The 25,357-nt window shown below is 37.4% G+C and overlaps 1 protein-coding gene and 1 long non-coding RNA gene across 2 annotated transcripts in view; one reads left to right on the top strand and one right to left on the bottom strand.

The window, feature by feature from the left end:
* Positions 1 to 25,357, top strand: part of Cldn10 (claudin 10) — a 114,696-nt gene that overhangs the window by 37,999 nt on the left and 51,340 nt on the right. The gene's annotated exons all lie outside the window — the stretch shown is intronic.
* The window catches only part of LOC106148944, a 6,689-nt gene continuing 2,071 nt past the window's right edge, over positions 20,740 to 25,357 (bottom strand). The window contains exons 2-3 of the long non-coding RNA XR_001234743.1: positions 21,686 to 21,755; positions 20,740 to 20,773 (exon numbers count right to left, since the gene is read on the bottom strand). This is a non-coding gene — a long non-coding RNA (uncharacterized LOC106148944). The remainder of the gene's footprint in view (positions 20,774 to 21,685; positions 21,756 to 25,357) is intronic.

Genomic DNA, 25,357 nt, shown 5'->3' with positions numbered 1-25,357 from the left:
ACCTGGTCACGTGGGGGAAAGTGGGTGAATTTTGGTCTCTCTCCCACTACTTATATGGGCACTAAAGCTATTGCAGGGGTCCCATCTTTGTGACCTCATCTAAACCTTTACCTTCCAGTGGTCCCACCACCAATACCATCAGCTTCATGGTTACAGGATCAACAGATGGCTTGCTGCGTTATATAGCATTCAGCCGATAATCTCTTTCATCTTTCTCATTTCATTGTCTGGGACCTATGGGAGCACCTTGTGACACATACAGACATTCCAGAACCCACGAGGGATTTGTTCTGGGTATCTGTCTGGTACCAAAATCTATGGATGCTCAAGTGTCTCAAACAAAATGGTATAATTTTGCATAAGACCTTCCCACATCCTCATATACCTTAAGTCACTTCTAGATTATTATAAAATCTAACACTACATAACACTACATTGTTACACTATGCCATTTAAAGAATAACAAGAATAGTCTGCATGCATTCAGCCCAGTCGCATTTTTCTTCCTGAGTACTTTCAACTCATAGTTGGATCCTTGGATATGGAACTGTGGACATGGAGGGGCCTGAGTCAGATTCTGGGAGTCAGGAAACAGACTTCCCATATGCAGTTCCAGCCTTGCCACCTTCCTGGCTGTAGGACTTTGGAGAATTTCCCTGTTACTCTCTGCCTCAATTTCCCTGGCTAGAAAACAGGATAAACCTCAGAGACTGGTTCTGAGTATGCATCTCCAGAGAGATCCAGTCTAACACAGAGGAAGCACTCAAAAAAAACAGCTATCATTGTGAAATATTATTAATAATTATATAATCAAACAACCTATTGCAGCAGTTTCTGATACACATAGTAGTGAATAACATGTAGCACACAGCAACATTTAACTTTCATGTAGATTGCTTATTGGACTTTACAACTGTATTGTGGTCAAGCCTGATTTTAGGTCACAGGCTCCTCACAGATAATCAGTGCTGGAAGAAAACCCCAACAGAGACAGCAGATGTGTGCCAGGAATCAGAAGTGGTGCGGCCTGCTTTAAGGGAGAATGGGACACGGAGCGCCAGCCCAGGATTCCATGCCAACCCCTCAGCCTGGCAGGAAGCAGAGCTGTTTCATTCTGGAAAGGACAGCTCAGCTGCACAAGGAGGCTGGCAGGCCTGCCAGTCGTCCCTGCTGTGAACACACACATTTGGACTTGTGGTAGCATTGTCTTTGAGCGTGCATAGCCACTATACATCCATATTCACCTCGCCAAATAGCCCTTAATGGTGAGACTTCAGCATCAGTCTCTGCTGCAATTTCAAGGGTGTAAGAGAACCCTTTATGTAACAGGCAAGGGATTGGGGCCAGATGAAAAATCCAAAGTCTTAAACCTGTCCAGCACTTTTGCAGCCAAAAAGTTGGCAAACATGTTTCTCTCAAAAGAAAGCAATCTTCTGAATGCTAGCAGGAGGAATTCAGAAAATATCAGAGAAGGAAAGGGAGGTCTTTAGAAAATTAATTTTTGTTAAACCTACAGGTTAAGAAAATGGAGATGTTACACTTAATGAAAGTATTTTAAAAGCTACAACAAAAAGTGAAACAGAATTCTAAATGATTTTTAGAAGCCAGCCAATGGAAAATCTCACAGCCCATTAACTTCAGTATAAAAGAAAGCAAAAAAACAAAAACACAGCTTCTTTGTTACACATCCTTAGAGCACTTGAGGGGTTATAGAGTCAAGGTTTTCTGAGAAATTATCTAAAAGGTCAAAGTCACGACCTAAGACAACATTTCTTTGGAACACAAATCCAGCTCTCAGCAACTTGCATCCTTAGTGAGTCCCCTTGCTATTATTTCACTGACTTCTCAAGGGATCCACAATGCCAAGCTTCAGCTTTTACCTCAAGTGCTCCAGGTCCTTGTTACTTCAAAGACTCATCAAGCACCATTGCAGTAGAAAATGTCCCTTCAAAAATTTTTAATTGTATTTGAAACAAGGATTATTGTGAATATGGTAGATGTTCCCTTCTAGGTTTAGATATAAAAAAAAAGACAGTGTTCCCAACACTGTGTAATGTGGCTTATTTACCGATGAGAATAGAAACAGGACATTTAGGATAAGCCCAAGAACAATGGTTAGGAGAAATATTTTGAGGGCATAAACAAGGTGTGGGAAGAGAGGAGAGGTTGCATTGTAGAGACATTGCAGAAACAGCCAATAGAAGGTTTGGTGGTATTTGGATATGAAAAATGAGAAGCAAAAATATACTACATTGCTTTAACAAGCTGGCAGATAATTATACTCATGAATACTAACTTAAAGTGCATTTTTTACAGCCAGCTATCTTCAAAAATAAAATTTAAAGTAAGTACAAACTATTATCCAGAAATATGTGTGTATGTGGGCAAAGACATAATACATAAAGACAAATATGTCCTATATGTCTGTTATGGCTGCATCTCACATTTGACCTAAATGTACCCATCAGTAGTCATGACTAATTTATTCTTCTACCTTCTCTACTCACCTTGAATAGCCTTTTGTCATTTGATTTGAATTTTATTAACCTGATGTTATGACAACATAAAAATTAGTCTATCACTTGATTTTATTTTTACATAAGGAAATAAAAATGAAAGTGAAATATCAATTTTTAAAATGCTACATAGCACCCAGAACTTGAACTAGGAAGCATAATAATTATGCATGAAACATATAGTATTTGAGGTCCAGTTGACTTACATTCTGCAGAAAGTGTCTGACTGGCATCTCTATTGTGATTATTAAAGATGGAGCCATGCTTCAGAAAAATCTTTTTTTTTTTTTAATTTTAAAGGTAAAAGAAGGAAAGCACATTAACAAACAAACAGACATAAAAAAAACAACACCCAGACGAAAGAAGCAATACAGAATTTCAGACAAGGTGAATCTACTGGGACAAAAGCATCACGGGTGTCAAATACTATATGTTTGAATTGTAAAAGTACTGACTTTTTTCTCTAAAGAGTAAAACCTAATTAACTAGCTCAAAAAAATTTTTTTAATTGTAGTAAAATAAAAATATGCACATACAAAATTTACCATCTTGACAATTTTAAGTTCAACAGTGTTAAGAACATTCACCTTGTTGTGCAATCACTCTCCAGAACTTTTCATTTTGCAGAACTTAAACTTTATACCCATTAAAAGACTTCATTTCCACTCCTCTACTGTCCCTGGCTGCTACCATTCCACTTTCTGTCTCCACGGATTTGACTAGTCTAGGTACGTGGTAAAGGTTGAATCATAGAGCATGAAGCCTTTTTCTGACTGGCTTTTCGCATAGTGTAATATCCCCAAGGGCCATCCATGCTGTGACACGTATCAGAATGTCCTTCATTTTAAGGATGAATAGTATCCCATTGCACCTGTGTACCACATTTTTGTTTACCCATTGGTACATTTAAAGAAGTCGATGAAAATGTGTGAAGTGCACACAAAAGGAAGTCCTAAGTCGTGGCCAGCAGCAATTATTAAGCACCCCTCTGACTGACACTGAAAATAGACAGGGTCAAAGTGATTTGGATTTACAGATGGATGGGCAAGAGATGGATGCTGGGGCAGACTGAACGTTACAAACACAATGACCCTACTGGAGGGGGTGAACAGTGCCCAGGATGGCTCTGGAGTCTGGGAGGGAAGGGGCAGCAAATGGAACCCACAGCAACACTGATGTGCGTAGTAGGAGGTACTGATACAGCAAGCCTGAAGTCTATGGAGGGAATTCAGCTTTAGCAAAAAGTCCTCCATCTACCACTTATTTATTCTACAAATATTTATTGACTGCCTACTTTATGCCAGGAGTTATTCTAGGATCTGAGCATTCATCTGAGAATAAGACCCGCAAGGTCCTCCAGAAAGCTGAGGCAGGAGAATTACAAGTTAGAGCCCAGCCTGGGCAACTTAGCAACTTAGTGAGACCCTGTTTCAGAGTAAAAAATGGAAAGGGCTGGGAATGTAACTTAGTATAAAGGCCCTGGGTTCAACACAGACAGACAGACAGACACACACACACACACACACACACACACACACACACACACACACAGAGTCTCAATAGTGTGCCTTCTATTAGAATGAGGAGAGAAACAGTAACCAAACAAGTGAATAGGGTTGTTGAGGCAAAAGTGAGATATTTGAGATCAACAAAATAGCAGGAGCATGGTGCATAGAAGGGGAAGTTGGGGAAGGCTTCTCTGAAGAGGCTTAGATACCAGCAGAAAAAACAACAAATGCAAAGACCCTAATATGAGAGCCAGTCTGGTTTACCTGAGACCAGAGTAGGTAGGGTAGAGGGAGCAATGGGACAATGTGAGGGTCCAATTCACGGACACCCATAGCCACATACAAGGATGCTTGGGTAGTGCACAGAGGCAGTAGAAGAGGGTGCCTCTGGCATGTGAGAAAAACGCACACACAGAGAGGTGCGGCTGTTCAAGAACAAAGACCACGCACTGTAAACAGGTCTAGCGCAAGTGATGAGGGGTGGACGACAAGGCTGGGCAGGCGGGTTGGCTCAAGCCTGGGACACCCATAGCAAGGTAAGGAAGGGATTCTGACTTTATCCAACTAATGACCAGAAATTAGCATAGATTTTTATTTAGAATAGAGGGCAATGTTTGTTTCAAAGCTGAACTTGCTGCGGGGACAGAATTGAATGTGGGAGAGACATCAACCTCCACAGAAACCAGGAGAACCAAACCAGATGGAGGTGACGGGGGGGCAGCAGGGAGGACATGAGAGGGCTGCTACCAGGGGCAGGTGCACTTGGTCTTCTTGATGAGTGGACTTTTTATCATAATGAAATGACCCTAATGAATTCTAGTCATTCTCCTCAGCTTGACATCTTTACCTGAAATCAGTGCTGTGATTGGCATTTGCGCGCATACCTTTTATCCACAACTCAGATCTTTATTCATTGAAGATATCCAATATGCAGCTGAAGATTCTGATCTTAGGATAGAAGTAAAAAATGAACAGATAAATTTCCATAGAAGTGATAGTTAAGGCTACAAGAGTGGAAGTGTTCACAAAGGAGAGAATGGAAAGGAAGAAAATCAAGCAGTCAAATATGGAATCACGGAAATTGTTCCCTACGGAGGATAAGAGGTAGTAAAGAAAACACACATATACTATTCGAAAGAATGCAGTTTCATCTAAGCCCAAAGAAAAGGGTGCTGTTAAAAGGAGCAGTCTTGGGTTCCTCAAAAAAGTAAAATAAAATCATCATATGGTTTAGAAATTTCATTTCTGGATACATTTTCAAAGGCATGAAAAGCAGGTCTGAAGAGACATTTGTATACTCATGATCCACAGCAGCATTATTCAGATTTGCTAAATATGGAAGCAGCCTAGGTGTCTGTGGACGGAGGAATGGATAAGCATTGTTTGTAAGGTGATCTGCTGTGAAATGTTTCGCCTTTGTCTTTCACATCCTTACATTTTTTTCTTTCTATATTTTATCAGTACATACTAATTTTACAAAACTTAGGTTTATTTTTTTTTATTTTTTAAAATTTTATTTATTTTATTTATTTTTTATTATTTTATTTGGGTTTATGTATTTTCCTACATGCGTATAGCATATTTTAATCATATCCATCCTCCATATAACCCTTCCTCACACCTCCCCATCCCATTCCCTTTTTCTTGTGTAATAGTAACCTTTCTATTTTCTACTTTGATGTCACTTTGTTTTTAGATTGCATATTTTTATGAAAACATACAAGGCTTATTTTTCTGAGTCTGGATTATTTCACTTCATGTGACAACCTCCAGTTGCAGTCATCTTCCTGCAAATGACATGACATTGTCCTTTGTTATGGTGCGTGGAATATTGTTTTCCATCCTTTGACTTTTGCATATCTTTTTCAATTAAATGTGTTTCTTGTATATTTCTTATATACTGTTGGGTTTTGACACAGATTCTGCCAATCTGTGTCTTTTGTTTGAGGAGTTGAAAACATTCACATTGAGGGTTACTACTAAAAAAAATTGACATTCCTGTCATCACATTATTTTCTTCTTGCCTAATTTCCCCCCCATCCCCTTGTACCTAACTACTCACCCTGCCTAGTATATTCATTCTGTTAGAATTTCTGGCATTGTAGCTTCACTGGCTCTTTCTGGGATATCCTTGAGACCATCTCAGAGTGCTGGTTTAGTGATTATGAATTTCTCAAGGTGCTCCTTGTCATAGAAATACCTTATTTCTCCATCAATTTTGAAAGATAATTTTGTAGAATATATAAGTCTGGATTGGAAGTTGCTTTTGTTTAGGGTTTTAAGCACTTCAGTCCAAGCTATCCTGGCCTTTAGGTTTGTATTGAGAAGTCTGCTATAATTCTGACAGATTTACCTTTGTAAGTTATTTGTTGCTTAGCTCTAATAGTTAAGATTCTGTCTTTGGGTTCTGGGATTTTGTCTATGATCTGAAGTTTTTTTCTAATTGTGAATATTTGGGGTGTTATATTCCTCACTTACCTGTGTGTTAAAGCCTTTTACCATATTTGGAAAGTTTTCTGCTATTATCTTTATAAGCAGGTATTTGATGCCATCTGTGCTATCTTCTGATTTTTCACTAATTTCTATTAATCTTAGTCTTCTTTGCATCACTTAGCATCTCTTGAATCAACTTTTCATGTTCTCTTGTTTTTAAGGCATCTCTGAGTGTGTGATCACTGCCATCAACTCTATCTTCCATCTATGACACAAAAGTCTTCCATTTCTGTCCTCACATTGATCACTTCTATTGCCTATACTTTCAATAAAATTTTAATCTCCTGAATTTCTTTTTGTTCTCTTTTCATGGAATGTTTTATATAATTTTGTTTAGCTCAGCTAGCTTTTTATTAGTGTCTTCTATAAATTCATTGGTTATTTTATTTATTAAGTTTGTTATCAGTTAAAGTATATCTTCTGTGAGCTCACTGAGCACTTTATCATATTACTTACTGTATCATATGTAACCCCTGTATTCTAAAGATATCTATTACAGCTATAAAAGAGTCAAATTTCTGACAAACACTTGCCCAAAGATATATCCAGCACTACTCCAGGCAAAAGGGACAGAAGGTCCAAAAGGACATGGTTCCTCCCATGTAATAAAAGAGACAAACAGGTACTCCAAAATATGGCCAGATTGTGATTGAAATGTACATACAAAACACTAGAGCAGAGAAGTGAAAGATGCAAGGGGAGGGGGATATCTGAATCAATCTGCATGTCATTGAAGATTTCCTTTGAGAGATGATTGTGAGGTGAATTCCAAAAGATGAGTAGGAATTAGCTAAATAACGAAATAGGTGATGGGAACAGAGGAGTCATGTGGCATTCCAATTTGAGGGCATAGGTTATGGAAATGTGCTGAGGTGTGCAATAGCAAACTGTCTGAACATCCAAAGATCTTAGTGCCTGTGGAGGATTCAGCAGGAATGAGGGTGAAGAACTAGATAAGCATCATTTTGTAAGGTTTTGTATGCTGATATGAAGAGTTTAAACTTAATCATGAAAATTCTAGAAAATATTTCATGGAACAGAGAACAGACATGATCTTATTTGTGCTTTATAAATAAGACACTAGTATGAAGCATAGATTGGAGGAAGGTGAGACTAAAGGCAAAAGACTCCAGATAATTTGGAAGTTTTTGCAGGAATCTAAACAAAAAGATGATAAGAACCAACCTAAGGCAATAACAGTGATAGCTGCTGTCTTACTTACTTTTCTCATTGCTGAGACAAAATATCTGACACCTAAACTTAGAGGAGAAAAGAGTTATTTAGCTCACAGTTTGTAGAGGTTTCAGTCCATAATCAGCTCAAAGATAGGGTGGCATGCATGACAGAGGAGAAACAGTTCATGGTAGGCAGAAGGTAGCAAAACAACCAAGAGACAAAGCAAGCCTCTTTTTGATCCTTATATTGTACCCAGGCTACTGAGATTGGTGCCAAACCAATCAGTGGGCTGATTTAATAATCACCCACCCTTAATCCTAGCACCGTGAACTGTAGCATTGCACCATGAATCAGTCACTCTAGATTCAGCCATCTCTACAGGAGCCCCACCCATGATTGCATGAGGCTTTGGAGGGATATCCAGACACAACCATAACAGCTAGAAACAAATACTAAAAATAAGAAGTTGACTGATTACATATGGATGATAAGGAAGATAGAGAAACCAGAGATGACTCCTACATTTTTGTTTTGACCAGCTACTGAGATGACAGACAGTATTTGGAATTTAGGAGATAAAGACAAGTTTTGGGGGAAGAAGTCCTGCATAGACTACTGAGCAAACTAGATCTTTCCACAACCGCATACATTTGAAAGTCAGCCACTCTATGTGACCACTTAAGTATGGACCTATATATCTTAACAGGGAACTGAGCCAAGGGGACAGAGCTGACATCATCCTTCCATGAAAACTGAGTGTGATGAGATCACCACTGTTGCAGTCAGGGTTTACAAGTGAAAAGATTTAACACAGGACATATAATTCATAAGATTATTTTATAATATTCAACTAAAGAGTCAACTGTAAAAGAGTGCAGGAGATCTATCCACACACCGGAGACCCAAAGAATCCAGCTGAGGCCTTGTATCTCACAGCAATGTCCTGCATGAGTCCAGTAGGAGACCTAGAGCCCACGGCAATATCCTCCACAGTCCAATGGGAGGCCTAGAGCCCATGACAATGTCTCATGCAGGCCAGTTCACAGATCTGTGCTGGGAAGGCCCAAAGGTCAGTGGTGGAAGCTAGAAAGTCTGCATCAGTGGGATAAAGTATCTGCGCCAGCAGCCTGAGGGATCTTCACTGGATCTTCACTGGAGCCAAGCTAAGGACCAGAGCTCCTCAGAAAAGAACTGCAGCCATTCTCAGAGACAGCAGGGTCCTGAGCTCCTCTGATGATGAGAACAGCTGAGTTTTTATCAAGAAAGCCAGCACAACAATCTTTTCAGAAGCGCTGCTTCTGAAAAGCAGTTGAGCAATCAAGAAAGCCAGCACAACAACAGCACAACACCTTCTCCTCCAGTTCTTTTTTTATGCTGTTGGTAACAATCCTCAGGTGGCCTCCCACACCCAGCATCACACTGATTCAGATCAGCTCAGTGTTACAAGTTGACCATTAGTTAATCCACCACAACCACTAAAATATCCGAGGTGAATGCTAGCTAGGAGTGTCTGTGAGCAGGGTCAATTCTGTAAGAATTGTTTAAAATCGGCTCCAATAAACAGAGAAACAAGTGACTGAGCGATATAGCAAAGCTACAATAAGTTTTACTTCATAGAAACATAAGAGGTGCAACTGATTATAACCAGAATGTTAATGTCTTAATTCAACAGTCATATATATATAGCTCTAAGCACCTCTACTTTCATTTAAGGATATTAAGGGCTGGGGATTTAGCTCAGCGGCACAGCACCTGCCTGGCAAGAAGAGGTCATGAGTTTGATTTCTGGTACTGGAAAAAAAACAAAAAACAAAACAAGATAAAAAAAAAACAAATAAAGATATTAAGTGATTCCCATCTCCTCTAGGACTCGCCTCTTTTCTGTCTATTCCTAGGTGATTCACTCTTTTTAATGGTTAGAGGTGATTTCCTGCCATTGTCTTTTTTTGCTCTCTGATTCATCTGTTGCTCCTCCCCCACCCCACTCTAGTCAACTTCCTTTCTCTTTTTCACACACAACTACCTTAACAGTTTCCTGAGTGTGAAATGTCCACCTCCCAGGTGTGCTGGTAAATGTTTAATGACTAAAGAGTGGGGTGGGCATGAGGTGATTCCTGGTGTTTGCTGATCTCTCTAGTGTAAATACACCATCTTGGCCAATTCCAAACTTCCAGTGTACTGTTGATGGCTTCTCAAAATTGGCAACGCGCAAATTCTCTTAAGCTTTCGCAAGCAGATTCCGGTAAAGCGTTGCTTCTGAAAAGGAGTTGAGCAGCGTTTGATGTGATAAGTAGCTTTGTGTGCCCTGGGGCTGAGGGGTAGGTGGCTAGAATGAAGTAGAGTCTAATTTACAGTTGAGGTGAATTGATGAGAGAGGAAATTGGGGCTTTCCTTTGTAGAGTTTTGCCTAGACCAATCTTTGTCTTCCCTGTCAAGCCACATAGTCACTGTCTCACAACCTGATAGACACTCCCCTTCTTGAGAAGCTTATGACTGTCCTGACCCTTCGCACAACCTATGTTTATGAATTTGTTCCTCACTTTAGTATTTTGCAGGTCTTTGTATTTTGCACAAGGACTTTGTGCTAGCATCAGAGACTGTTCTGTTTTTCAACTTGCTGGTTAATTTCTTAAGGGAATAGGTCTTACCTCAGGAGATCTGTCCTGAGATCCACAGCTGATTCTTGAATATTTGAATACCTGCTTATGTATTAAAGCTTTGCTCAATTTGCCTTAACCTATGTTTTCTAAAACCTGCGTAGTTGGACTGTTTTTATGGCTTAATTATATAATATAGTATATATTTGTATCGTAAAAAATATACAGTATATATGTATTTTTCATATACTATAAAAACTATATTGTAATCATGTGAAGTATCTTTCACAGCAAAGAAATCTTTCAATACTGGTAATTCATAAGTTATATTGCTAGGAAATCAAAGTGTTAAGAAATGCTGCTTCATAGGAGAGCCACTTCTACTATTGATCTCCTCGGCCACCTGAATCAAATTATTCAGGCCTTAGTCTTCCAAGGATAAAACAAATTTGGTAAGAAAATTTTCAGTGTATTGGAAAGGCCCGGTTATCCAAAAAATATAAAGTAGTTGAACTCTAAAATAAAAATATTCTATGAATGTGACGTACCTGTCAAGCATAAGAATTTTCTAGCAAATGAAACATTTTCATTGCAGGGATCATTTTTTAAAGTTCAAAGATTCTTGGAACATCTACAGAATTTAGGATTTGACAACCAGTTTTGCAAGAACCATGTCCAATCTTTTTACAAATCCCCAAATCAGTCAGCTGTGAGAAGCAAAAACAGCATTAAGTAAAGTGAGATACTATAAATACAGATTAGTATCATTTATCCAAGTGCATGTGTGATTTCCTTTGGGTGAAAAAGCAGAACCTATGACAGAATGGCAGAGAACAAAAAAAGAAAGGAAAAAAGATGCCTGGAGCAAGGAGACCTTTCAAGCCTATGTCTATTTATTAACAGAAACATTGTTGAGAAGCTTGAATAATATTTCATGCAAGGAACTGGTTTCATGTAATAATGTCTCTTTGTGCAAGATTTTTCTGTTCAGACTGAGGCCAACCATATAACCTGGAAAATTCTTATATAAAGATTCATCCTCTCTCCTCCTTTCCTTTCCGCTCCTCCTCTCTTCTCTTCTTTCTCCTTTCCTGCCGCCTCTTCCTCTCACTCTGCCTCAGTGCTAGGGATTGAACCCAAGATCATATACACTCTAAGCCCTTTTCCGACCCCAACCACATTTTTGTTGGTTTTGATGTAGATTATGTGCTTGGCCCCCTGTGACAAGGCTTGAAGGACAAGATAGGAGAGTGGAGAGACAGCGCTAATTTCACTTCCCTTTGAGAGAAGGGATTGCTAAATAAGTGTGTTGTTAATAACTGCTGAATGGGGAAAATGGCAGGTCTCCCAGGCTGGTGTGCTTTCTCAAATTTCTAAATATGAAGAATTGCTTTAAAATTTCAAAAATAACAAATATTAAAACATTGAATTGAGTAACTATTACAAATGTGTATCCAGTAAATAGTAGGGAAAAACTAGAACTTCTCCATAGTACAACACTGTATTTTTCATCTTATCAACTGGCCAGTAGTCATATTATTAAGACAGTATCATTGCATAATGCCTTTTACTTCAGATTCAAGTGACATAAAATATAAGGACTTCCAAATCCAGTGCTTTGATGATCATAACTTGAGGCAGAATACATTCACAGAGAAGGAGCAGTAGATTAAGGTTTGTGTTAACTGGAGGATTTAGATTCAGACCAAAGAGACACAATGGCAAATAAAGGCTGCATTGCAAGCATGTTGTTTGGTGTATGGTTTTGAGCTCTTTCTCTCTGTTACTTCCTCTGAAACTGGAGAAGATAATGTTTGAACCAAAATATTTACAAGGAAGTGGGAAACTTAAGTAATCCCCAAAGATAACCAATTTGCAGAAACTGTTAAAAACCCCAGTACTAAAGCAAACAAAGACTACATGAGATTCTAGTACCTCTGCTGTTCTCAAGGACTTCTGAGGGCCAGAAGCGGTGCTTGCCGGGCAGCTAAGAGAAGGACTTTGGATCTGTCTGTGTATAGAAGGACACAGAGGAGAGCGCTATTTTTTCAAGGTTTTCATATTGAATCATTTCTACATAAGTCAAGGAATTAACAGGAATGTGTGTGTTTGTCAGCAGGAAGTGTTGTCTTACTGCCAGATACATAAAATGATCCACTAACCACAGGAGCTATATATTCACACAGATCCTTCTGACAAAGCCATGTTCTAAATTAATATATTATTTCCTTCCTACCATTCTTCCTTCCTTCTTTTTCTTTCCTTCTTTCCTTTCTCTTTCCTTCCCTTCCTCTCTTCTTTCCTTCCCTCTTTCATTTCCCTTTCTCTGTTTCTCCCCCTCCACTTCCATCCTTTACTTTCTCTTTCTGTCTTTCTTAGATGTTCTCTTTCCTCACTCCCTTGCCACTTTTCTTCCTTCCTCCCAGGGACACTCCTGAGCATTTACTACTGCACTGTGCTCAGATGCTGCAGATTATAGGTACCTGAGTGTCAGTAGCATAACAAATAAAGGGAGCATGATGGGGTGAGAACCTGCTGAACTTGGGGTTTGGGGCTGGGAGAAGGGTGCAGTCAAGAAAGGAAAGATGATGTTTGGATATTAAAAGCTAAACAGAAAACTGTCAGTGAGACAAAGAGAATGAAATAGGCAAAGCAGAGACTAAAATACATTATTTTCTGGCAAAATTATAAGTAGGAATCATATTAATAGCTGTGCTAATCTCTTTGGGGACAGTATTGGCTACACAAACTTTGAGTTTGGGTATTTAGATAACATTGACATATCCAATATTAAAAACAGACTACGTATACTTTCTCTTTCTAAAAGAGTTTTAAAGCAGCTTATAAAATATGTACAATATAAAAATAAACCATGAACAGATAAAGTAATAAGCATAAAATGAAAATAACATTAGGGAAATTAAATAAAGCTTACTGACTGCATATAAGGGGGCTTTCATGATAATGGAAGTGGCTGGGAGGTATGGGTCCTGGCCTTCCCCATGCTGAATGGGAAAAAGAATTAACTACAATAGTGATAGTATCCATAAAATAAAATCAAGCCAGAATTTCTCCCACAGATATTCCTAAGTGGACTGTAGTAGAATCTACTGTCTTTGCTGCCCAGTGTCCACATACCAGTACTCTGATAACACAGATTTCTTCTGGGAATAATTGTCTATTCACCCTCAATCTAGGAGTAGCTTGCAGATTTGGTTATATCCCCCACACCAAGTATTGAACACTGACCATGACAGGGTCACTCAATGCATTGCATCCCCCTGACCCACAAGGATTAGCTCAGAGAAGAGGTGATGAGCAGGTCAGAGCCAATCAGCCCCTTGGACTTCTGGGAAAGAGATACTGTACTTCCATCTTTCAGATCTGAGGCCCACAGTGCAGACCAGAAAACAGAGTAAAGATAAAGAGACCACTGTCCTGGTGCCATCACTTGAGCATGGATCGAACAGACCTTGTAGCACACCCAGACTTTCCAATTTTGCGATCCAATAACTTCTAGTTTTGCTTTTACCCATTTGTGTTGAACTTTCCGTCCTTTATTAGCGTAATGGCATTGGTGAAGCAGACCCACTCTCATGAAATTCTTGCAGTACACAGGGAAGCCAATTTTGTCAAAGGTCTCTTGTGCTGCCCCTCAGAGGGAGTCAGTCACAAAACGCTGAAGTGTGATAGAGCTGACAAAAGGGAATGTCTCAGTCACTTTCCTCTGGCTGGTACACAATACCTGACAGCCACAATTTTAAAAAGAAAGGATTATTTTGGCTCAGAGTTACAGCCTACTCAACTGATTCCAAGGCAGAACCACATGGCAGAGGAACGCTGGTCACCACATGATGACCAGGAAGTGGAGATCAAGGGAGGAGCTGGTCACATCCGCAGTGACCTGCCTCCTCCAATCAGTCCCTACCACCTAAAAGCAATCAGCTATCGTGCCCTGAGAATCCAACCACCTTTCAAAGGTCCCACCCATGAGCCCCTGAGGCTTTCAGGGAACATGTAGATAAAAACCTTAACAGAGGACTAAAACAATGTAGCCTCAAATGAGGCTTGAGCCAACAATATGGACACACGTCATACTCTTCAGAAAATTGTGGATAAATACTGTATCATGACATGCTTTATAACATGCAGTGAGAATTTTCCAACATAAATTTAATATGTGGGGCCGGTGGTATAGCTCCCTGACACAGTACCAGCCTGGTAAGCATGAGGTCCTGAGTTCAATTCCCAGTACAAAAAAAAATTAATATGAGGCCATTTTGTGTGACCAGTTACGTGATTGAACATGGCTCTTGATGACCAACAAATAGCCTCTTTACAAGACAGATCCTGGAGCCAGCCTTCCAGGCCTCAAAATCCTTTGGTCTTACTCAGTGGTGATTTTAAGTCTGGGACAAGTAATTTAATATGTGTTGGGGCAGATTTCCTTACCTGAGAAGTGGTGATTAGTATACTAACTGCCCCAGGCTTACTGTGAGGGTGGAAGGAGTGAATGCACGGTAAGTGGTTGGGATTGCGCCTAACATAATGTTTAGTAACCATTATTTTTATTACCACACTCGCACAAGAACTTTATGTTTAGGATCAAGATTTTATACACGCAGTTCTGGGTCCACTCCAAAACCCAGAAAAAACTGATGGTTTAGATCCCAAAGTTATGTTGTAGATCATATTGCTAACGTTTATATGAGAACATTTACAAAACCTAATTGCAGTCATTAAGGGAAAAAAATCCATACAAGGAATTTAGAAGGTGCCGTTTCCTGGCGACTGCTCTAAGACAGAGTAGCTGCAAAATGGACCTAATTTTATGGATCGTAATGATATAATCAGGATTACAGAATATTGGTTTATGTTGATCACAAAAAAGTATTTTGGTTTAGGGTGCAACCTTATGTCATTTTGGAGCTGTGATTAAATAAGTGAATCAATTGTTGAGGCCTCAGCGCATAACTGCTGTCTGCGGAGCCATGTGATTTCAATAAATTGCTTAACCTCAGTCTCCTGTCGAGGGCTATCCTGTGGGTCAAAGAGCAAAACACATACCAGGTGCATACCACAACGTCATGCAAAAAATACAAGCTCTTATGAGGTGAGCATGCTAGTTAGGGATTAAGTTTACTTGCATGTACTGTAATAGACAACATGGGTAACAATGGTTCAAACATCTGAACTTTATTTTTCTCTCATCAAACAAGAAGCAGGAGGTAAATGGCCCAGGACTGATCTAGAATGTTGAACAGAAAGGAGCAATGTTTCTGTGACTCTCTCAGCCTTTGTCTATGTCTGGTCACAAGGTGGCTGCTGCCACCATTGTAATCAGTGCTTCATGCTTTGGGCAGGAACATTAAAATCTTGCATCTGTTAGTATATTTTAAGAGAGAATTGATATGGGGTTGTTTGTTGCAGTTAGATGTCTACCCAGCACTTCAGGGTTTCCATTCTACCACCCTTTAAGGGATGACTAGTGAAATAATATAGTCCAGACTTTATGTAGGGTGGTTAACAGTGAATCATTTTCTTAGGGTTTGGTGTGTGTGTGTGTGTGTGTGTGTTGCCAGAGCTAGAACTGATCATATTTTATTCCCAGTTGGAGTGGCTCCTCTGATGCACAGGAAGCAGTATGACTTGTGGTACAGGAAATGCGATAAATTCCCATTTCAGCTGGTCCTTTAGCTTGAGCCTCATCATGATTTGTGTATGTTTTATCAAGGGAACAAGATGACAAAGATGTACTGAAATACTGTTGCATTTCATAAGTACCAGTTATGGAAGGACAAAGAGGAAGTCAGTTTTTCAGTGGTAGTAATGTAGTATGGGTATCCCTTAGTTAACAGAAATTCATCCAACCAGGTTCTGTACATGAAATGTATGGATTAAAGCACAAATTCACTGCACAGAATGGCAGTTCCAAATCTGAAGGTGTTATGCATTTATTAGCTTATTTTTGTGTTTCTCTTTCTAGCATACCTATCTACCTGGTGATTTACTAGTATATAGAGACATTTATCAGTGTAAGAGAATAGAATGCATTTTATTTAACTACATATTGGCTATACTTATATTTTAAAAAGTTAGACATCTGATGTACAAATTTCTATTTGTATTCTTGACCTGGGTACCACAGAAAAATCAGAGTAGAAATGATGGTATTTTATTTTACTCTTCTTTAGTTTCACTTAATAACATTTTAATACTTAGTACATAATGATATTGAATAGAATATTTCTTTTAAGATGTATTTCCAGTTATTTGATTTTTTTTACTCCTTTTTACATTGTTAGATGTATACACATGGACATTTAATGAATTTTCATATATCTTTGGATTTGACAGACTTGTTAAATTCTTATTAAAGCCAATAATTTATCTGTAGATTGTATTAGATTTTTCTATACACACAAGTAACTTGTGAATAGCAAGAATTTCATTCTTTCCTTACCAATTCTTACACTTCTTGATTCTTTATCTTGACTACAACATTGATTAGGCTCCAGTAAAAGTTGAACAGAAGTGAGAATAGGGGGCCTTTTTGTTTTCTTCCTGATTTCAAAGGGAAAATTTTCAATGTTTGATTATTAAGCGTTAGGTTGAATGACTTTTTTTCTTGCTAGACACTTTTCATAATATTCATAGAGCTCCTTTCTATTCTGTAAATCATGAATAGGAGAGGAATTTTATTAAATACTTTTTTCTGTATCTGTTTTGATATTCATATTTTTCCTTTAATCTATATTTGTGATGTATTACACTAATTGACTTTCTAATGCTAAACTTTGTAATCTCAAATAAACCCAACCTGATAATCATGTTATCTTTTCTGTATATACTGAAATAAGTTTACTACCACTTTGCTTATAATTTTACATCTATATTGATGAATGATAACTTCATAGCCTGTAATTTTCCTTTTTAATAATGTGTTTGTTAGGATTTTATATGAAAGATAGCTAGCTCCATATTTTCATGAATAATTGTGTAAGGGTTTTGTTATTTCTTTTTAACCATTTGTTAGATCTTACCAGTGAGGCCATCTGGACCTAGCTGTTGTTGTTTTCTTACTGGGAAACTTCAAAATAGTTTATCTCTATTACAAGAATTTATAGGACTGCTTAGATTTCTTGTTTTTGTGTGCATTTGGGTATATTGTCATGCGGTGGGCTTTTTTTGTTTTGTTTTGTTTTTTGAGACAGGGTCTCACTATATAGCTCAGGCTGGTCATGAACTCATTATGTAGCCCACACTGGCCACAACTTTGTGGGAATCCCTCTGCCTCAGCTTCCCAAGGGCTGGAACTATAAGCATGTATCATTATGCCTGGCTATATTTTTTCTAAATTTTTGTATTTATTGATCTAAAGTGATTCATGAATCTTTCTTTAATAACTATAGGATCTGTGGTGTTGTCTCTTTTTTCTTCAGTGATCTCACTTATTTATGCTTCCTTTGTTTTCCCTTTCTCCAGAAGCTTATCAGATAGTATAATCTCTCAAAGAAGCAACTCCTGGCTACCTTGAAGTTCCCTGTTTTCTCTTACACAAATGCTTGCTTTATTGTTGCTTTTTTTCCTTTGGTTTTAAGTTTAATTCTTTTTTTTCAATTTCAGATCATGCTTCGGTAATTAATTCTCATTCTTTTCTAAAAATTGAATTTTATGGTTAGAAATTTTCCCCTTGATTGAACTGCATTCCACAAGTTTCAGTATCTTGTACTCTTACTCTCATAGGGAATTAAATTTATCTCAATTTACTTTATAGTTTATTTATGAAAACTGATTTTTATAACTATTTTCAAAAATATAGAATTTTATATTATCATTTTTATAAATTTCTAAGTTGATTATTTTTATTCCAATCACTGAAATTTATTGACAGCTTTTTTCTTTTCTTTTTCTTTTTTCCTTTTTCTTTTCTTTTCTTTTTTTTTTTTTTCCCTAGTGGATATTAAATTACATCTCAGCTCCCCACCTTTTCGTTTGTTTTTTGAAATTGGGTCATGCTAAGTTGCCCAGTCGAGGCACAAATTTACAGTCCTCTTGCCTCAGCCTTCCAGAGTGCTGGGCTTACAGGCATGCACCACCTCACCTGGCTTAAGATGTGATTCCTGAGGGATGCATTTTATATTCATCCATAAGGTAAAGTTTCTTAAACCTTGTTTACCTTACTCAAACTTTCTATATCTTGACTGGTTTTTTTTGTTTTGTTTTGTTTTGTTTTGTTTTCTTGTTTGTTTTGTTTTTTGAGACAGGGTCTTGCCATGTAGTTCAGGCAGGCCTTAAACTCACTATGTATCCCAGGATGGCCTGAAACTCATGGTGATCCTCCTACCTCAGCCTTTCAAATGCTGGGATTACAGGCATGAGCCTGTAATGCTCAGCTATCTTTACTGATTTTTGAGATTGCTAAAACTGCCCATATGGTTGTGCATTATCTGCCTCCTCCTGTATCCATTTCTCCTTATAGTTTTTGAAGCAATTCTGTTCTATATGTACTAACGTAGAATTCCTACCAATAAACTGGACTTCCTACCATTACAAAGTGACTCTTTTAAGCTGTGATAATGCTATTTACCATAAGTAGTTTGGAGGATAGCACATTTTTGTCATAAAAGCTCACAAACATGGATGTGTCAAACCTATATTTATTCTTTAGTATATTTCTATTGATGAATTATTAATTTCAATTTTATGAGTTTTAGTATATTAAACAATAAGTGCTTAACAGAAAAAAATCACAAATATAAAGTAAAATTTTTAATATTTATTGTTTATAAAAAAGCATCAAAATTTTCAATATTGACTGGTTTTTGGTGTACAAAGTCCAAAAACTAAACAACAAAAATAAATTTCTATATGAACTATAATAAAAATACCAATAGCCCTCTTCAGAAAAATAACCTTTGCTTCAATTATTACATCTAAGGCACTCTTCACACATGACAGTAGCATGTTCCACTCACAAGTATCACTTACATTGATAACAGGTATGTCTTGTTTTCCTGTCTTTTCTTGTAGGGTCCAGTTGACTTTTTTTGCTTTTTTTGTTATTGTAGTAGGTCTTTGGGATGCTCTGCCTGCCTGTTCACCTGTCAGCTTACCAGTGTGGTCCACAATTTTTTTGTGTAGTTCCCTGGGAAGAAACATTTTGTTTTTCCTCCGCTGTAAATGATCTTTTATGAGTTCCAATCCCAATCCTCTAAGAAAATTTCTCAGTGGTATTTTGCACTGTCATATTATTTATAAGCTATCAAACTATGTATAACACACATGTTTAGGATTGAGTAAATCACCACAATTGACCAATGCTTTGTATTTCGAGTAACATCAAAGTTGCTGCATAACTCATCAACAACATCTACTCCACCTTTGGTCTTGTAGAAAACTCCCATCTCAGGCTCCCCATTTTGTTGATATTTACCAATATTTCCATCATGGTGCAATGTTGACATTAGAAGTACCAGTTTGTTTTTCTTTGTTGCATGACCAATGTTAATCTTTCTGATATCCAAAGATTGTACTGCACACTTCTCTGTTTTGAAATTGTAATATTTCATTTGGAATTTCTGCTTTGTTCTTGTGTGCAATTCCTTCACTGGTCAACTTGTGCTCTGTTAGCAAATGTAACATCAATTGGAGACTGGTAAACCAACAGTTGAATGTCACATTTCATTAGTTTGTGTGATGGGAGCAACAAGTCGGTTCACAACATCATTTGGTTTATTACTATATGAATAAGGATCTAATGGCTGAGGTCCAGGATAAATTTCTAAGTTGAAAGCATAATAAGTCTTCAAATCTACAAAGGCATAAATTTTTATGCCATATTTTGACCCATCACTTTTCCATAAGTCTTTTACATTCCTGCAATTACCATGAGAAACCCCTGCTAAGTACAGCAAAGCTAAATACATAGATACATTTTTATTATGGCTATTGATGCACACAGAATGCTTTACTTGTATTTCAGCCTTTGTGTATTTCATGGCATCTTGTAGCATTTTGTCTGTTACAGTGTCAAACACTGAATGGAAGTGTGTAAATTCTGTCCAATGTTTTATCCCTGCTGAGACTCTCACTGTATTTTCAAACTTAGTTCTAACATTGGATCATTCCATTTGATTGTGTGACCATTTCCCAACATTTCAAATAGTCAAATATGTACTTACATTGTTATTTTCTTTGTCATCTGAATCAAGGAAGTCTGCATTCCCTGTGTCTGTATCACTTAATTCTTGCTCCATTTTATTGTCATGGGAACTTTGGCTTACACAGCAAACATCAAAATCATCATCATCTTTATTGTCATATACTCACACCACTCTTCTGTTATGAAAACATGTATTTTACCATAATAAATTATCTTCATCATCCATGCATGAGTATCTATCTGATGATTCACTTTTGACCTTCTCCAAAACTTGCAAATCTTGTTTCTCACATGCCATTGTACTGAATTGTGCTACTTCTACCAAGAAAATCAAAAGAAAACTTTTTAAAAAATAAATCCCAGAGCAGTGCATGTGTATTATACCCTCCATGATGTTCAGGTAAACATATGCTAAGCCTGTTAGACAGTGTGATGTCTGTAAAAATCCTGGTTTCACACTTTGGCATACATACATTCATCTTGCCTTTCATCATACCAAGTGAGTAAACACAAAAAGTGCTTCCTGTATCCCTCAGGCAAAGGTACAGAGTCACACAGCCAGCTACTATTATGCTAAAGTAAAATATTATAGTAGAAAAGCAGGGGGTGTGTTTGTGGGCTAATATTTATAGACATCAACCTTAGCTTGGTTAGCATTCCTGCAGTATATTTCTTTATGCTTTACCTACTAACCTTTCTACATCCTATGTTTCTGATTTGTCTCTTGAAAACAGAATATAGTTAGGTTGTGTTTTGTTTTGTTTTGTTTTTGTTTTTGTTCAACCAGGAAATCTTTGCCTTTAATCCTTTGCTGGTAGGAACACTTAGTTCATTTAAATTTAATATAGTCTTTGACAGATATGTTATCAAATTCAGATTCTTGTTGCCCTCTTTTTGTCTCATACATTCTATATTCATTTACTCTTTGCTTTCCTTCTTTTATATTAATTTGTTTAATATTTTACCTACTTTTCTTTTTCAGTCTACAATTTACACTCTTACTCTTCTCTTATTGGCTCCCATAGAAAGTACAACATACATTCACAGAACAATTTGAATTTTACAGGGTAATTATAATCTTGCTCTGAACAAAAATAAACTCTTAGAATATATTAATTTCATTTATTGTTATCTTGATTTCTATGCTGTTGTTGTATATTTTAATTCAATGTCTCTTTTGACCCTGCAAGGAATACATTTTTTTTATGTTACCATTGTAAACTTACTCACATATTGTTATTTTTATCATTCTTCCTTCCAATATCTTCCAATTTTACTTCTAGAGCTATCTTCATTTTACCTGGAAGCAATCAGGTAAATTATTAGCCATTTATTTTATTTGATATTAATCTACTTAGTGCCAAATAGCTCAATGTCCATTTTTCTGCAAAGGCTTTTGTTTCATCTACATTATACACAATTTATATTTTGTCCAGATAACAGTTTGGCATGGAGGCTGTAGGGTATCTAAAACTCCCTGGCCCCTACCCACCAGATGACAGCATCTCCTTCCTCCTCAGTTGTAACAACCCACAGTATCTCAGACATTGACAAATGTCTTCTGAGGAACACTGGGCTGAGAACAACTGGTCCACCAGCTCTGGAACCCTAGCTGGTTGTTATTCTGACTTGGCACATTTAATAATTTTATGGTGATCTAGCTTCCATCATTACCACTGGAAAGTCAGCATTAAGTTTATATTTTTGTCTTGACACTCTGGTTTTTATCTTTGATTTTTTTTATTTCATTGTTTCCTAACGATGACTACAGTTGTGCTTTTCTTTATTTGGTGTGAAATATGTTGTTTCTTAAGTCTCTTATTTTACTTATTTCTTGTTGCTGGGACAAAATACCTGACATCCCCAAGTTAGAAGAAGAAAGGTTTATTTTGGCTTACAATCTGTAGAGGTTTCAGTCCATCGTTAGTTGGCTCCAAGGTAGGGAAGCATGGCAGAGGAGAAAGAGCTCATGGCATGGCAGCAGGAAGCAGAGCAAGGTCCAGGCAGCAGTAGACAGAGATACATACCCTCCAGGCCATGCCCACAGTAACCCACCTCTTCTCACCAGGTATCACCTCCTGTCCTGGTTACTTTTCTCTTGTTGCTGGACAAAATACCTGGCCCCCAAAATTAAGGAAGGAAAAGTTTGTTTAGCTCACAATTTGTGGAGGCTTCAGTCTATACTCAGCTGGCTCCAAGGCAGAGTGGCACATGGCAGGGGCAACAGTTCATGCCACCACAAAATGGCAAAAGCAGCAAGAGCAAAAAGGAAGGAGCAGGTGGGAGAACAAGCTACTTTCCCTTTCTTATATTGTAAGCAAATTACCCGCCCCAGGGCAAGTGTAGCACTCACACCCAGCATTGGACCATGAATCAATCATAAACTCTAGAAGCTCACCCCATGACTGCACGAGGCTTTGGGGGAAAACCTAAACACAAACCACAGCACCTCCCTACACCATGCCCAGTGATAAACCCATCAGTGGACTAATGTAGTACTACACACCCATGATCCAGTCACTCCCAAAAGACCCACCTAGGAGCACATCAGTCTTTGGGGGGACCTCCAAGTATAATAACATCTATGGATTGAGGTCCTTTATAAATTTTGGAAAGCACCCATTAACTCTTTTTTGTCTATTTTTTAACCCCAAATTCCCATAACACAAAATTCACCACTTTAAATCATACTAGTCAGTGATTCTAAAAAATTACTATATTTTTCAATCACCATTACTACCCAATTTCAGATTATTTCCATCACCCAAAAAAGAAACATCATTCCTGTTAGTAATCAGGACCAATTTTCTCCTCACCCTTTTCCTGGAGAGCACTAATCAACATTCTTTCTCTATAGATTTGTTGATTCTTACCATGTTTAAAGTGGAATTGTACAATATGTGGTCTTTGAATCTGGCTATTTTCACTTAGCATGTCTTCAAGGTTCATCTATACTGTTTCATAAAACAGTACTCATGCTTTGGTGATTAAATATTTTATAGTATGAAAATAACATATTTTGTCTTCTCAAGTTGATAGAGAAGTTTATAGAAATCTGGATTATTTTCATTTTTAGGCTATTATGTTTATAGAAAGTTTATAGAAATCTGGATTATTTCCATTTTTAGGCCATTATGAATAATGCTGCTAGCAACACTGGTAGACAACTTTTTGAACACATACTTTCAATTGTCTTGCATATTTGACTGTTTTTTATGAGCTGTCAAATTGTTTTCCACAGTGGCTGCATAATCTTATATTTCCTCCACAACCTCAAAAAACCTTTGTTGTTTTGTACTTTTGTGATTGAAGTCATTTTAGGGAGTGTGAAATAGTAATTTATTGAAATTTGGGTGTGCCTTTCCCTAGTGACTAATGATGTGAAACACTTTTTCAAATATCATTAGTTATTTATATATCTTATTTGGAAAAATATCTATTCAAATCCTTTGCCCATTTCTAAATTGGCTTGTCTTTTCACTACTGACTTGTAAGAACTCCTTATATATTCTGATTACTAGATTGGATCCTTAACAGATTTGCAAATATTTTCTTCCATTCTGTAGGTTGTCTACTGACCCAGCATGATGTATAAAGGAAGAAGAAACACACCTTTACTGTTGTCAGTCATTAAGAATCTTTGGTTGTTACAGATTGCAGAATAACTTAATGAACATTAACAATTTGCATTTAACTTTGTGCCTCTGCATTATATTCCTGTCTCCTAGTGATCTTGAATTGTTTCTTTGATTATTCTTCCTCACTGATTCCTCTGGTCTAGAAATTTTGGTAGTTTGATATCAGACCTCCTGAATCATTTTTCTATATTCCTTATCTTTCTCTTCTATTGTTTGAATATTTTTGCACTTTTTTCTAGGAGATACCATTGTCTTCTAAATCTTCCATTGTGTTGTTCAGTCCTACTCTGAATTTTTTTCTCTATATATGGCTCCTCTAGGTTACTTGGTATAACTTACTTTGTTTACATCTACTTCGGAAGTTTCATCAAATTTCTGGTGGGTCGGTTGCTTAGAATGGGGAAGTAAAAAAGTCATTATAAGCTCTGAAATCTCACAGTGGAGTATCTGCAGCGAGTCACTTGATGTTTATGAATTTGTTCCTCACTTTAGTATTTTGCAAGCCTTTGTATTTTGCACAGGGACTTTGTGCTAGCATCAGACACTATTCTGTTTTTCAATTTGATGATTAATTTCTTAAGGGAATAGGTCTTATCTCAGGAGATCTGTCCCAAGATCCACACTTGATCCTTGAATATTTTGAATACCTGCTTATTTATTAAATCTTTATGTTTTTCTTCATGATCTGGTCAGGCCCTAGGCCTGAAACTTTTGGCTTCTTATCTAGAGGCTGAGTTTCCAAGGTCTTTTGCGTCTTTAGAGCCAGATAAAGAAAAGTGACCAGGAGGAAAGGAGAGCCATCTTAGCATTTGGTAGGAAATATGCACTTGCCCTGTTTTGATACTAGTACTCTCTGACTTCTCTTGTGACAGGTACCCTCTAGTTCAAAGCCTAAAATCTATCCACCTCTGATAGTAAACTTCCAGTCTCCCCTACTGGTAAAGAAGAAGCTTTGCCCTCATTAAGCAAGAAATACTAGTATCACACCTCTAAGAAGAATTTCAACAAATTCTCTTGTTTTAGCCCTATTTTTGCCCTGTGCTTACAAAAATTGCCTGGAGTCTTCCAGTTGTCACAGTTCTGCTATATTATTTGTTTTGTTTTGTTTTTAATTCTTCTTACTGCCAACCTACAATTTTGCCCTCTTAGTTCTTGTCAAACTTTATTCTAATGATTTTAGGCAGCACTTTTGTTTTTTTTACTTTTACTTATTTTATTTTAAGAAATAAAAGAAGGAAAACATATTAACAAACAGACATCCATT

The sequence above is a fragment of the Chinchilla lanigera genome, unplaced genomic scaffold (assembly GCF_000276665.1).
Source record: "Chinchilla lanigera isolate Chin_1 unplaced genomic scaffold, ChiLan1.0 scaffold00003, whole genome shotgun sequence".
In the NCBI taxonomy this organism is placed as follows: Eukaryota; Metazoa; Chordata; class Mammalia; order Rodentia; family Chinchillidae; genus Chinchilla; species Chinchilla lanigera.
The sequence above is the reverse complement of the archived record's forward strand: the minus strand, read 5'-3'. Positions and strand labels throughout refer to the sequence as shown.